Genomic DNA, 11,564 nt, shown 5'->3' with positions numbered 1-11,564 from the left:
AAAAAGGAGGTCAGCAAAAGAAACAGATTATAAAGACCTTGCTGATACAACAGGTTGCAGTAAAGAAGCCGGCTAAAACCCAACAAAACCAAGATGGCAACCAGAGAGACCTCTGGTCATCCTCATTGCTACACCAGCGCCATGACAGTTTACAAATGCCATGGCAACATTAGGAAGTTACCCTATCTGGTCTGAAAAGAGGAGGCATAAATAATCCACCCCTTGCTTAGTATATAATTTTTAAAAACCCATGAAAATGGGCAACCAGCAACCCTCGGGGCTACTCTATGGAGTAGTTATTCTTTTATTTTTTTACTTTCTTAATAAATTTGCTTTCACTTTATGGACTCATCCTGAATTCTTTCTTGTACAAGATCCAAGAACCTTCTCTTGGGATCTGGATCGGGACCCCTTTCCTGTAACAGTAATAGCTACTTCACATTTTTTAAGTGTCAAATTAAATGGACTCATAAATTCTAAATACTCAATCTGGTTTTTGGCCTAAAACACTATGATAGACTTATTTATACTCCCCTCTCTGCTCCATGTCCTTTTTTCCCAGCTAGACATAAAGGTTGCTCCAAAAGAATTTAAAATGGGATGACTTTTACATATTGTTTGTTTCCTTCTCTTCAAATTCTCCAAATTCTTTCTCTAAATTCCCCAGTAATTCCAAATTCTTTGCTTATCTACCTGTCCAGGGTTTTGTTGTTGCTGTTGTTAACGGAGAACAACAAATGTTAAAGTGATGTCTAATTGTTTCCTGGCAGCCAAAAGCATCTCGATTGATACATCTTTTTTACTTTGAATCTTTTTTTTTTTTGAGACGGAGTTTCGCTCTTGTTACCCAGGCTGCAGTGCAATGGCGCGATCTCGGCTCACCGCAACCTCCGCCTCCTGGGTTCAGGCAATTCTCCTGCCTCAGACTCCTGAGTAGCTGGGATTACAGGCACACGCCACCGTGCCCAGCTAATTTTTTGTATTTTTATAGAGACGGGGTTTCACCATGTTGACCAGGATGGTCTCGATCTCTTGACCTCGTGATCCACCCGCCTCGGCCTCCCAAAGTGCTGGGATTACATGAATCTTTAAAGAATTTCAATTTGGATCAAGTACAAATAAGTGGAGGTTAAAGGCATATTTTTTTTTTTTTTTTAAAGACAGGGTTTCACCATGTTGGCCAGGCTGGTCTTGAACTCCTGACCTCAGGTGATTCGCCCACCTCGGTCTCCCAAAGTGCTGAGATTAAAGGCGTGAGCCACCACACCCAGCCCAAAAGACACATTCTTTAAGGAATTGATCAAAGGTCTTTCACAAGCTCCAACCCAGTGATTCTCGCCATGGCTGCACCTTGTGATCCCCTGAAAACGTCTACGGCAGGAGGATCACCTGAAGTCAGGAGTTCGAGACCAGCCTGGCAAGCATGGTGAAACCCTGTCTCTACTAAAAATACAAAAATTAGCTGGGCATTGTGGCAGACACCTGTAATCCAAACTACTCAGGAAGCTGAAGCAGAATTGCTTGAACCCGGGAGGCAGAAGTTGCAGTGAGCTGAGATCGCACCATTCCATTTCAGCCTGGGGGACAAGAGTGAGACTTCATCAAAAAAAAAAAAAGGACCCTTTTCACAAGATGGCGCCAAAAGCAAAGAAGGAAGCTCCTGCCCCTCCTAAAGCCGAAGCCAAAGCGAAGGCTTTAAAGGCCAAGAAGGCAGTGTTGAAAGGTGTCCACAGCCACAAAAAAAAGAAGATCCGCATGTCACCCACCTTCCGGCGGCCCAAGACACTGCAACTCCGCAGGCAGCCCAAATATCCTCGGAAGAGCGCCCCCAGGAGAAACAAACTTGACCACTACGCGATCATCAAGTTTCCACTGACCACTGAGTCTGCCATGAAGAAGATAGAAGACAACAACACACTTGTGTTCATTGTGGATGTTAAAGCCAACAAGCACCAGATCAAACAGGCTGTGAAGAAGCTCTATGACATTGATGTGGCCAAGGTCAGCACCCTGATTCGGCCTGATGGAGAGAAGAAGGCATATGTTCAACTGGCTCCTGATTTCGATGCTTTGGATGTTGCAAACAGAATTGGGATCATCTAAACAGTCCAGCTGGCTAATTCTAAATATATGTATATCTTTTCACCATTAAAAAAAAAATATATATATATATATATATCTTTGACACCCCTGTTTTAATTCATTTATGTATATATCCCAGAAATGGAATAGCTAGAGATATATGCACGTTTTGTATGTGTGTTATATTTCAATAAAATATAACTTAAAAAATACTGCTGCCTGTGTTTCACCTCTAACTATTCTCATTAAATGGTCTGGGGCCATGACTCCTGGGCATTAGAACTTGTAAAGCCTCCTAAGGGATTCTCATATGAAACAAAAATTTAAAACTCCTAGCTCAAAAGATGCATTTGGTATATCTTCACCGACAACTTGGAGAGGGCTGAGCAGAAGTAGGCGTCAAGGCCAACGTGTACGGTATTCACATCGGTTTTTGCCTGGTGGCTCTGACTCAGCTCTATCCCTTCAATCTTTCAACTTAGAATCATTCCCCTCACATGGTAACCTGGACCATGTAGGTCAGTCGGTGCTTATGCCTCCCATCAATTGCAGGTAGGGGGGATCACACGCCTGGGTCCTCATGACAGCCCTTGCCAGAATAAGTGGGCAGATCTGGTCTTTCTACCCATAGAACAAGTGGTAGATAAATGCTTTCACGCTGAGAAAAAAGGAATAGTCGGGAGAGCCTCCCCAACACAAATGCACATGCACACACACAGTTTCTCCTAGTGGCGACCCAAGAGTCTTAATCTCCTTTTTTGCCTGACTTAAAGTCCTACCAACAAGTGAGAACCACTTGTAAACGCCAACTAGCCCTGGAAAGTTTATACATGCACTAACAGCTATTCAAACCATATTGTGAATTAGTTCAAAGAGAGGTTTTTTAATAATACAGCTGTGATATTAGAACATGAAAGCAGAGCTTTTCAGCCTAGTACTGTTGAAGTTTTGGGTTTGATAACTCTTTGATGTGGGCAGCTGTCCTGTGCATTGTAAGACATTTAGCAACATCTCTGGCTTCTACCCACTAGAGACGACAGGAGCACTCCACCCTCAATTGTAATCGCTAAAAATGTCTCCAGACATGGTCAAATGTTCCTTATTGATGGAAGAAGAGAGGAAAGAGGAAAAAGAACTTTTGCAACATATAGAACTTAGAGGCAGTTGAGCCTGGAAAAGATTGATATCCTCTTACTTCTTGTGATCTACTTATGTCTCAGCCCCAGAAAACCCTCCTTCCTGTTATGGAAATGAGAGACAATAAGGCACTAAAGACAAAGTCCAGGTGTTACAAAATAGTGCCTTGCACCTACATGGAAGCTGTGTCATTTGGCACCAATTTCTCGCCTCCCAGCTTCCTTACCGCCTCCAAAATGTGAAATGTTGTGAGGTTAGGACTTATTATGGGAACCATTCTGCCCCACCCTCATCCCCACAAAAATATTACCAGCTTTTCATGATGACAAAGCTACCTCTTGTGAGTGCCATAAACATGGTTAATTCATTGACATACATCTTGTCATTTATCACATCTAAAATCATATTACATATTCCCAGAGTTTTAAAATTTAAATTTGCAGCTGGGCACAGTGGCTCATGCCTGTAGTCCCAGCAATTTAGGAGGCCAAGGCAGGAGGATCGTTTTAGCACAGGACTTCAAAACTGGGCACCTTGGCGAGCCCACATCTTTACATTTTTTTTTTTTTTGAGACAAGAGTTTTGCTCTTGTTGCCCAGGCTGGAGTTCAGTGGCACGATCTCCGCTCACCACATCCTCTGCCTCCCGGTTTCAAGAGATTCTCCTGCCTAAGCCTCCTGAGTAGCTGGGATTACAGCCATATGTCACCATCTCCAGCTAATTTTGTATTTTTAGTAGAGACGGGGTTTCTCCCCGTTGCCCAGGCTGGTCTTGAACTCCTGACCTCAGGTGATCCACCCACCTCGGCCTCCCAAAGTGCTAGGATTACAGGTGTGAGCCACCGCGCCTGGCCAGGAAAATTTTAATTCAATCTAATTCTAAAGGAATCTGCGTTGCTAATGTGGAGGTATTTTTAAGTATTATACAGATGGAAGGTGGAGGAGCAGTGCTGGCGGAGGGCTGAGCTCTGCCCCTGAACCTCTTACCCAGACTTCCAGCCACCTTCTTCCTCTCAGGCGTTTTTTCTACTTTGGAGCAGGAATCTTAAAGGCAGCCATGTGCAGTGGCTGACTCCTGTAATCCCAGCACTTTGGGAGGCCGAGGCAGGCGGATCGCCTGAGCTCAGGAGTTCAAGATCAGCCTGGGCAACATGGTGAAACTCCAGGTCTACTAAAAATACAAAAAATTAGGGGGCCGTGGTGGTGCATGCCTATAATCGGAGCTAGTTGGGAGGCTGAGGCGGGAGGATCACTTGAGCCCGGGATGTTGAGGCTACAGTGAGCTGATATTGTGCCACTGCACTCCAGCCTGGGTGACAGAGGGAGAAAAAAAGAGAATCTTAAAAGCTGCTTTCCAGGACTGTCTCTAACTGACAGAGCCTCTTTCATGCTTTTTTCTTCTTCCATTTTGTTCTCTTCACCTGAGGGTTTATTAGGGTTTATTAGGGTTACGGGGCCCTAAGCCTCTCTCTGTGAGGAATATCAGTGAACACTTCGTTGCAGGCAGGGGAGTAGGCTGGCCTGAAGGGGCAGACACCACCCCAAGCTCCAGTGTCCTCTGGCCACTGCTCCACCGGCTCAGCTCGTGACCCTCATGGGGCTGCAGTCTTGCAAAGAAAGGTGCAGAGTAAACAAAGCATTTGCCACAGGGGTTTGGCTCAGATTTAATAGAGGACGTGTGCAGTCTTTCAGTGTTCCTCGGCCCACAAGCTTTAACCACTGTACAAACTGATTTAGAACACTAAAGCTCCTCTGTTTGTTTAGTGCCTTTATTGACTCAATTCCCGCCTCTCAGGCAGGTGGCCCCTGCAGGCTGCGCCGTCATTGTTCCAACTGGGTTCTTCTCAGTGACACCGCCGCCTCCCTGCTGAGAGCTCTTTTCTTTATTTCGTTTTTCTGGTCCTTGAAAAGTTGGGCAATCAACTCACACTTACAGTGTAGTGTTTCATTTTTAAAAAGGCGTCATTCACTCCAGTCCGTATTTTCAGCTGTCAACTTTTCCACTTTCCCCTTGGATAAAGTGAAGGGCCGACTTCCTGGGTGACCGTGAGAAGTGCCCTCACTATTGTGGTGAATTAACTCTTTCTGAACCTTGGGCCTCATTGGTCAATGGCTTTCAAGGTGCCCTAATGTATAATTAAAATATACAAGAAGATTCATGCAAAGCTTTTGCAAAGTTCCTGTGGTGCCTGGCTGCACTATTGAACCGGCCCAAAAGGAAAAATATTTTAATTGTTCATTGCAAGAATAACGTCATGTATGAAACATACACTGTGCAGAGTACATTGTCTGGCGGGGTTTTCCTTAGATGCGGTAGCTCCTTCGAGCATCACCATAAGCTCTGTGCTGGGTATTACTGCTGTCTTTTATCAGACGGGGACAGTGAGGACCGGAAAGGTGAAGTGGCTTGCTCATAGTCCCTTGGCATCTGGAGGCAGGACAGAAATTTAAGCCCAGTGACCTGACCACTTCCACTCAACAAGGAGAAAAGGAAACCCCACAGGCTCTAAAGGGAGTCACAGTCACATGAGTGGTCTGGTGAGCAATGCCTATGGTGGCACAAGTGGGTTTGCTGGGCTCATGCCTCTCAAAGGCCACTTGGCCACTTCTCCCAGTGGCACAGAGCTGTCCTTGGACAACTTCCTCAAGCTTTCTCATCAGAGGGCAGAGCTCTTGTGTCACCTGATCTTGTTGCTGGTAAGGAACTTGGGAGCAGCAGATGTGCACACACATTCTCTCAGACACACAGCCACACGCCCAGACATTCACACAATGCACATTTGCACACACACACATGCATGTACACACACATGCACACTACAGGCACACAGACATGCACACTCACACATTCCCTCAGACACAAATATACACCCATGCACCTATCCACTCTCAATACACTCACACATATACCCACACAGCAGTCTGCCCTCGATACACTCATATATACACCCACAACCTGTCCACACTCTAAATACACTCACACATACACCAACACACCTATCCACCCTCTATACACTCACACATACACCCACACAGCTGTCTACCGTCAATACATTCACTCACTCATTCACTTTCATTTACACAGTCATGCATGTGCACATGATACATCACTCACAAATGCACTCATGTAGTTTCAAATCCCTATCTGCACAAATTCATACCCATATACTCACTCATACTTTTACTCACACATATGTGAACTTTTTTTTTTTTGACATGGGGTTTCACCATGATGGCCAGGCTGGTCTTGAACTCCTGATCTCAGGTGATCCACCCACCTCGGCCTCCTAAAGTGCTAGGATTACAGGCGTTAGCCACCGTGCCCGGTCATACGTGAAGATTTATTCACCCTCGAACTCACATGTACACTCACATTCACACACACACACTCATGCATGTGTACACCTCTTGCTTTCCTGCATAGAAGCTGAGTACACACTGGGGTGTAAGATCAGGAAGCCAGCACCCAATATAATAAACTGCCAGAGGGGTTGGTGGTATACAGTGAAATTTTGTGACTTTCCAAGGCCACTTGAAATAATGTGAGAATTTACAGCAAGGACCAGCCTTTCTTATAAGAAAAATTGGTCTCTATTCTAACTTTAATTGACCCCAGACTTCATGAATCAGATTTTTGGCACCAGCTCCCTAGCTTGAAGCATACCCTTTGAGGCCTCACGCACTAGCTCTGAGACCTTGGGCAGGCAGCCTACTTTCTCTTTGCCTCCATTTCCTCATCTGTAAAATGGGGATAATCTTGGTGCTTGCCTTATAGTTATGAGTATTCAGCAAGCTGGGGGACCAGGACCGGCACAAACATAGGCACTTTTAGTGGCTTGGCTTGGCCTGCCATTATGAACCAGTAACATTGGGTACCAAAGGCACACGTTAATTTTGAGACTTTGATGTGGAAATGAGGTCTAAGGAGAGATGTACCAAGCTTTGAGGGCTTTCTGTCCTAGTGGCTCAATCTATCAAATCTCACATTTGAAAAGGTTTCAAGACAGAATGGGGATTTTTTCCCTCTGAGTGTCAGAGCCTTCTTGGCTCCCTTAGACAGTGAATCACCGTCTGCCCCCTCGGTCAGATGGGGAGAATCACAGACTGCTGGGAAGACCAGGATGGGCACTTTGCTGTCTCTCAACCCCTTAGTTAAAAGAGTCATCATCTTGTGAGAATTTTGCAAAACCCAATTGGAGAAGGAGCCATGCAACAAAAAAAAAATTTTATTTTTGAGCTCATCTTACTTGTAAGCAGGTAGGATCTATGAATGAATCATTTAATCTGTGTTTCAAAGAGATCTCCTTGGAAAGTTATAGAAGAAACTGAAATTATTTTAGTTAAGAGTAGTCAGACCCATGCCACTATTTTGTCCTATTTCTTTCCTTTGATCAGGTCTGAGATCATTTTTCAAATCTTTCCCTTGTCATTATCTTCGTCACTTTCCTTTTCCTGTGTATTCAACTGCTGGGGCGCCCTGGCTGTGACTGCTTTGTCAGTAGCTCTGGGCCACGCCTTCTCTCTCTTTCACTCTGTGGGGCTCTACGTCTTGATTCCATGTGAATGGCTCCTTTCAGAAAGTCCCAGCGTGATCAAACCAACTAGATGTGGTTCCTCTTTTTTCCAACCCACCTCCCACCCAAGTTATGCCAATGCTTGATCAGAAAGGCGCTATTTATTTGCCTTAGAATTTCAACAATTTCCTTATCAGAGTGCTCATCTCATCAAGGAGAGACCAGAAAGAGTCTCTGAAAGTAAAAGTTCTCTCTCCTTTGTCCTCTAAGAGATAAATGGAGATTACTCAAGAGGTTTCCCTTTATAATTTGCTTTTGGTTTAAAATTTCCCCCATGTTTACAAAACAATTTCTATCTATGTCTAGAGAGTTGGAATGAGAGTCACTGAATGCTAATAATAGTTACTTAGGGAGGCGGCATGTGGGGTGATTTTCATTTACAATACTGGTTTCTGCTCTTTAGTTTTCTGTATTGATTGACTTTAAAATGAACATGCAAAGTTTTGCTAAAAAAAAAAAAAGGCCATTTAAAACTTTTTTTTTTTTTTTTTTGGTTTATTTTGGAGATGTGAGTATCATTATGTTGCCCAGGCTGAACTCGAACTGCTGGTCTCAAACGATCCTCCCAACTCAGCCTCCAGAGTACCTGGGACTATGGGCACACACAACCATGCCTGGCTTAAAAGAAAGCCATTTTAAGAAGGAATTTTAAAAGCACACACACAGCAACAACACCATAGTTTTTCAAATGCTTTTTTGTGTGTGTTTGTTTCTGAACACCTCACTCAGCAGACCAGTTAACCTCACACAGGCCAGGTGCACACATTTCTTCCCAAGATCTGTTCAAGGCATGTTTTCAGGTGAAAAGAAAGTTACTATCAATATGGAGAAAATGTTCTCCTTCATTTCAGAAGGCATAGTTGAATTATATTATCAGCTCAGGAAGCCTTTGTAAAATACACGATGGGATTTTTTTTTTTTAATTTGGTCAGACTTTGCTAAAAGACAACCAATATGGTCAGTTGGGAAAACTGTTCAGAGGTGACAGCATGTGGGCTCTTCCCCACATCTTTATAAAGGAAGAGACTAGCCACGGTGTGGTGGTGCATACCTGTAGTCTCAGCTACTTGAGAGACCGAGGCAGGAGGACCATTTGAGCTCAGGAGTTCGAGGCTCCAGTGAGGTATGATCACTACACTGCACTCCAGCCCGGGTGACAGCAAGAGCACATCTTTAAAAAATTAATAATAAGTAATCAAATAATTTAAAAGAAAGTGAGTCCTTCTATAAATAAATGCCAGTTTTCCCTTGTTGAGCATCATCAGCTACACTTTGTATTTGCATTCTTGGAGTTGATTTCACCTTTTTTTTTCTTTTTTTGAGGGACATGCTTAGATTTCAACTTTTAATTGAAGTGTGTAATATGCATAGAAAAATGTAGACATCATGAATATGTAACTCAATTTTTAAACTGAACATTCTTGTATAATCATCACTCATATCAAGAAACAGAATATTATACACCTACAGTGTATCCACAAGAATTTTAAAGAAAAAAAGGGAAAGGGAAAAAAAGAATCAGTATACTGTGAGCACCCCAGAAGTCCCCCTCATATGTTCTTACAATCACTAACCCCCTACCTCCACCCCAAGGGCAATCATAATCTTTATTATTATTATTATTGTTATTACTAAGTTTATTTTCATTGTCTCAGGTCTACTGAACTCTGGATCCAGGCTGTGTCGATAGAGTAGTATGGTACTTCCTGTACCTATCTCTGGCTTCTACGGTCCTTTTCATTTATTTTATTTTTTTGTAGTAGAGACAAGGTCTTGCTATGATGTCCAAGCTGGTTTCAAACTCCTGGGCTCAAGCAATCTCCTTGCTTCAGCCTCCCAGAGCGCTGGGATTGCAAGCATGAGCCACCGCACTCGGCCAAGTCCTTTACCATCTCCCAGGAAGGCTATGAGAGAGACGTGGGGCCTAAGTTAATAATATCAGATAGACTGAACTTGACTGTCTTCATCATGTGCTGGCTCTAGAGAAATGACAGTTGCTAGGGAGGCTGGTGCCATTCTGTGTATCTTCTGTACCTTGAAGTATCTCAAAAATCTTGCCCCTGGTCTTCTTGTTCTAAGAACACAACAGGTTCCCTTTTTCTCTGGAGATGAAATCTAGATCTTCAATTTTAGAACTCTTGACTCTGGACCACTAATTTTTTAAGCAAGTTGTTTCCTGGACTCAATCCTTGACGAGAGTGCGTAATTGAGAGATGCTGTAGGTAGTACAACACCCTCTGGCTTCTCTGCTTTGAAACTCTGCACCAGGTTGATCTTGCCCATGGCTCTGGCTTGATTCTAAAGTCTCTGGTTCTCATCTTTTCTGGAGTCCATGCCTAGCTCTTTGATTCTGAAACAAAATCTGGATTCTTGAGTCTTCTGTATTGATTTCTAAAGCAAGTTTTTGTTTGGTATCAGAATCTGAGCAAGCTTTTTGATTGAAGGTATTGATGAGGATTTTCAATTCACCTGCGCGTTCGATGCGACTGTGCCTGTGATTTGTTGTTACCATCTTGCACGAAGAGGCACCTTTGGTCATGCTGGAAGACAGTCTTCCTGGAAGCTGAACCACCGTCTGACAGACCCATAATCTCAACCTGTTAGTTTTGCCAGTTTTGTACTTTATGTAAGTGCACTATTGACACTTCCCTGTCTAGCTTCTTTCATTCAAACTCATGATTGTGCAATTCATCTAATTTTGCATGTGATTGTAGATCATTCATTTTCTTTTCTGTATGGTATTCTGCTGTGTAAATATATTACAATTTATTTATCCATTCTACTATAGGGTCATTTGGACAATCTAGTTTTGAGCTATTAGCATCAGTGCTATGCACATTCTAGTACACGTCTTTCAGTAAACATTGAACGTTTCTGTTAGGTATTTGCACAGGAGCTAAATAGGGTATACAAATGTTTAGCTTTGCTAAATACTACTCAACAGTCTTCTCAAGTGGTTGTACCAATTAACCATCAGCCATACATGAGTCCCAGTGGAACAGAAATGTGGAATTTCAATTTTTACAAGATCTGTGCTGAATGGTAACTCTGGAGATACCCTGAGCCCAAACATGATGAGGCAGAGGAGTTTTTCCAAAACACTCATTTTCAGGTCAAAATATCCCAGTATGCCTGGTATGGTGGTGCATGCCTCTAGTCCCAGCTACTCAGGAGGCTGAGGCAGGAGAATTGCTTGAGCCCAGGAGTTAGAGACTGAAGTGAACTACGATCACACCATCGGACTCCAGCCTGGGTGACGGAGTGAGACCCTGTCTCTAAAAAATGGTGAAATAAATAATAATAATAAAAACAAATGCCTGTAAAATAGACAGAGGCACGCCTTACGCTGTTTTCGCCTGAAGCTGAGGAAATATGACAAAACAGATCAAGATGCTTTTTCTAAGAGCCCTACTAATCCTGTATTTCCCACTCTAGCCCCAGAGCGTTGATTTTAGGTGCACATGCCTACCTGTGAATTTGTTACAGAAATGGCATGCTGAGGCTGAGGCTGGCATTTCTACTATAACATTACTAGCTTCAAACAACAAGTTGGAATGCCATGAACCCTCGTTTATTCAGCTGGCCATCGGCCAGCTAGGAGGGGCATAGTCATAAACTCTCTTGCCTGAACTTGGAGCTACTCTAACAGGTTTTTTCTTTTTTGTTTGTTTGTATTTGAGATGGAGTCTCACTCTGTCTCCCAGGCTTGAGTGCAGTGGCATGATCTCGTCTCACTGCAACCTCCGCCTCCCAGGTTCAAGCAATTCTCCTG

The 11,564-nt window shown here is 43.5% G+C and overlaps 2 pseudogenes; one reads left to right on the top strand and one right to left on the bottom strand.

The window, feature by feature from the left end:
- Nucleotides 1–1,620: 1,620 nt before the first annotated feature.
- LOC118148436 (large ribosomal subunit protein uL23 pseudogene) lies at nt 1,621–2,118 on the top strand (annotated as a pseudogene).
- Nucleotides 2,119–9,758: 7,640 nt separating this feature from the next.
- On the bottom strand, nt 9,759–10,331 carry LOC100399874 (double homeobox protein A-like; annotated as a pseudogene).
- Nucleotides 10,332–11,564: the final 1,233 nt, after the last annotated feature.

This window comes from Callithrix jacchus, chromosome 16, assembly GCF_049354715.1.
Source record: "Callithrix jacchus isolate 240 chromosome 16, calJac240_pri, whole genome shotgun sequence".
NCBI lineage: Eukaryota > Metazoa > Chordata > Mammalia > Primates > Cebidae > Callithrix > Callithrix jacchus.
The sequence above is the reverse complement of the archived record's forward strand: the minus strand, read 5'-3'. Positions and strand labels throughout refer to the sequence as shown.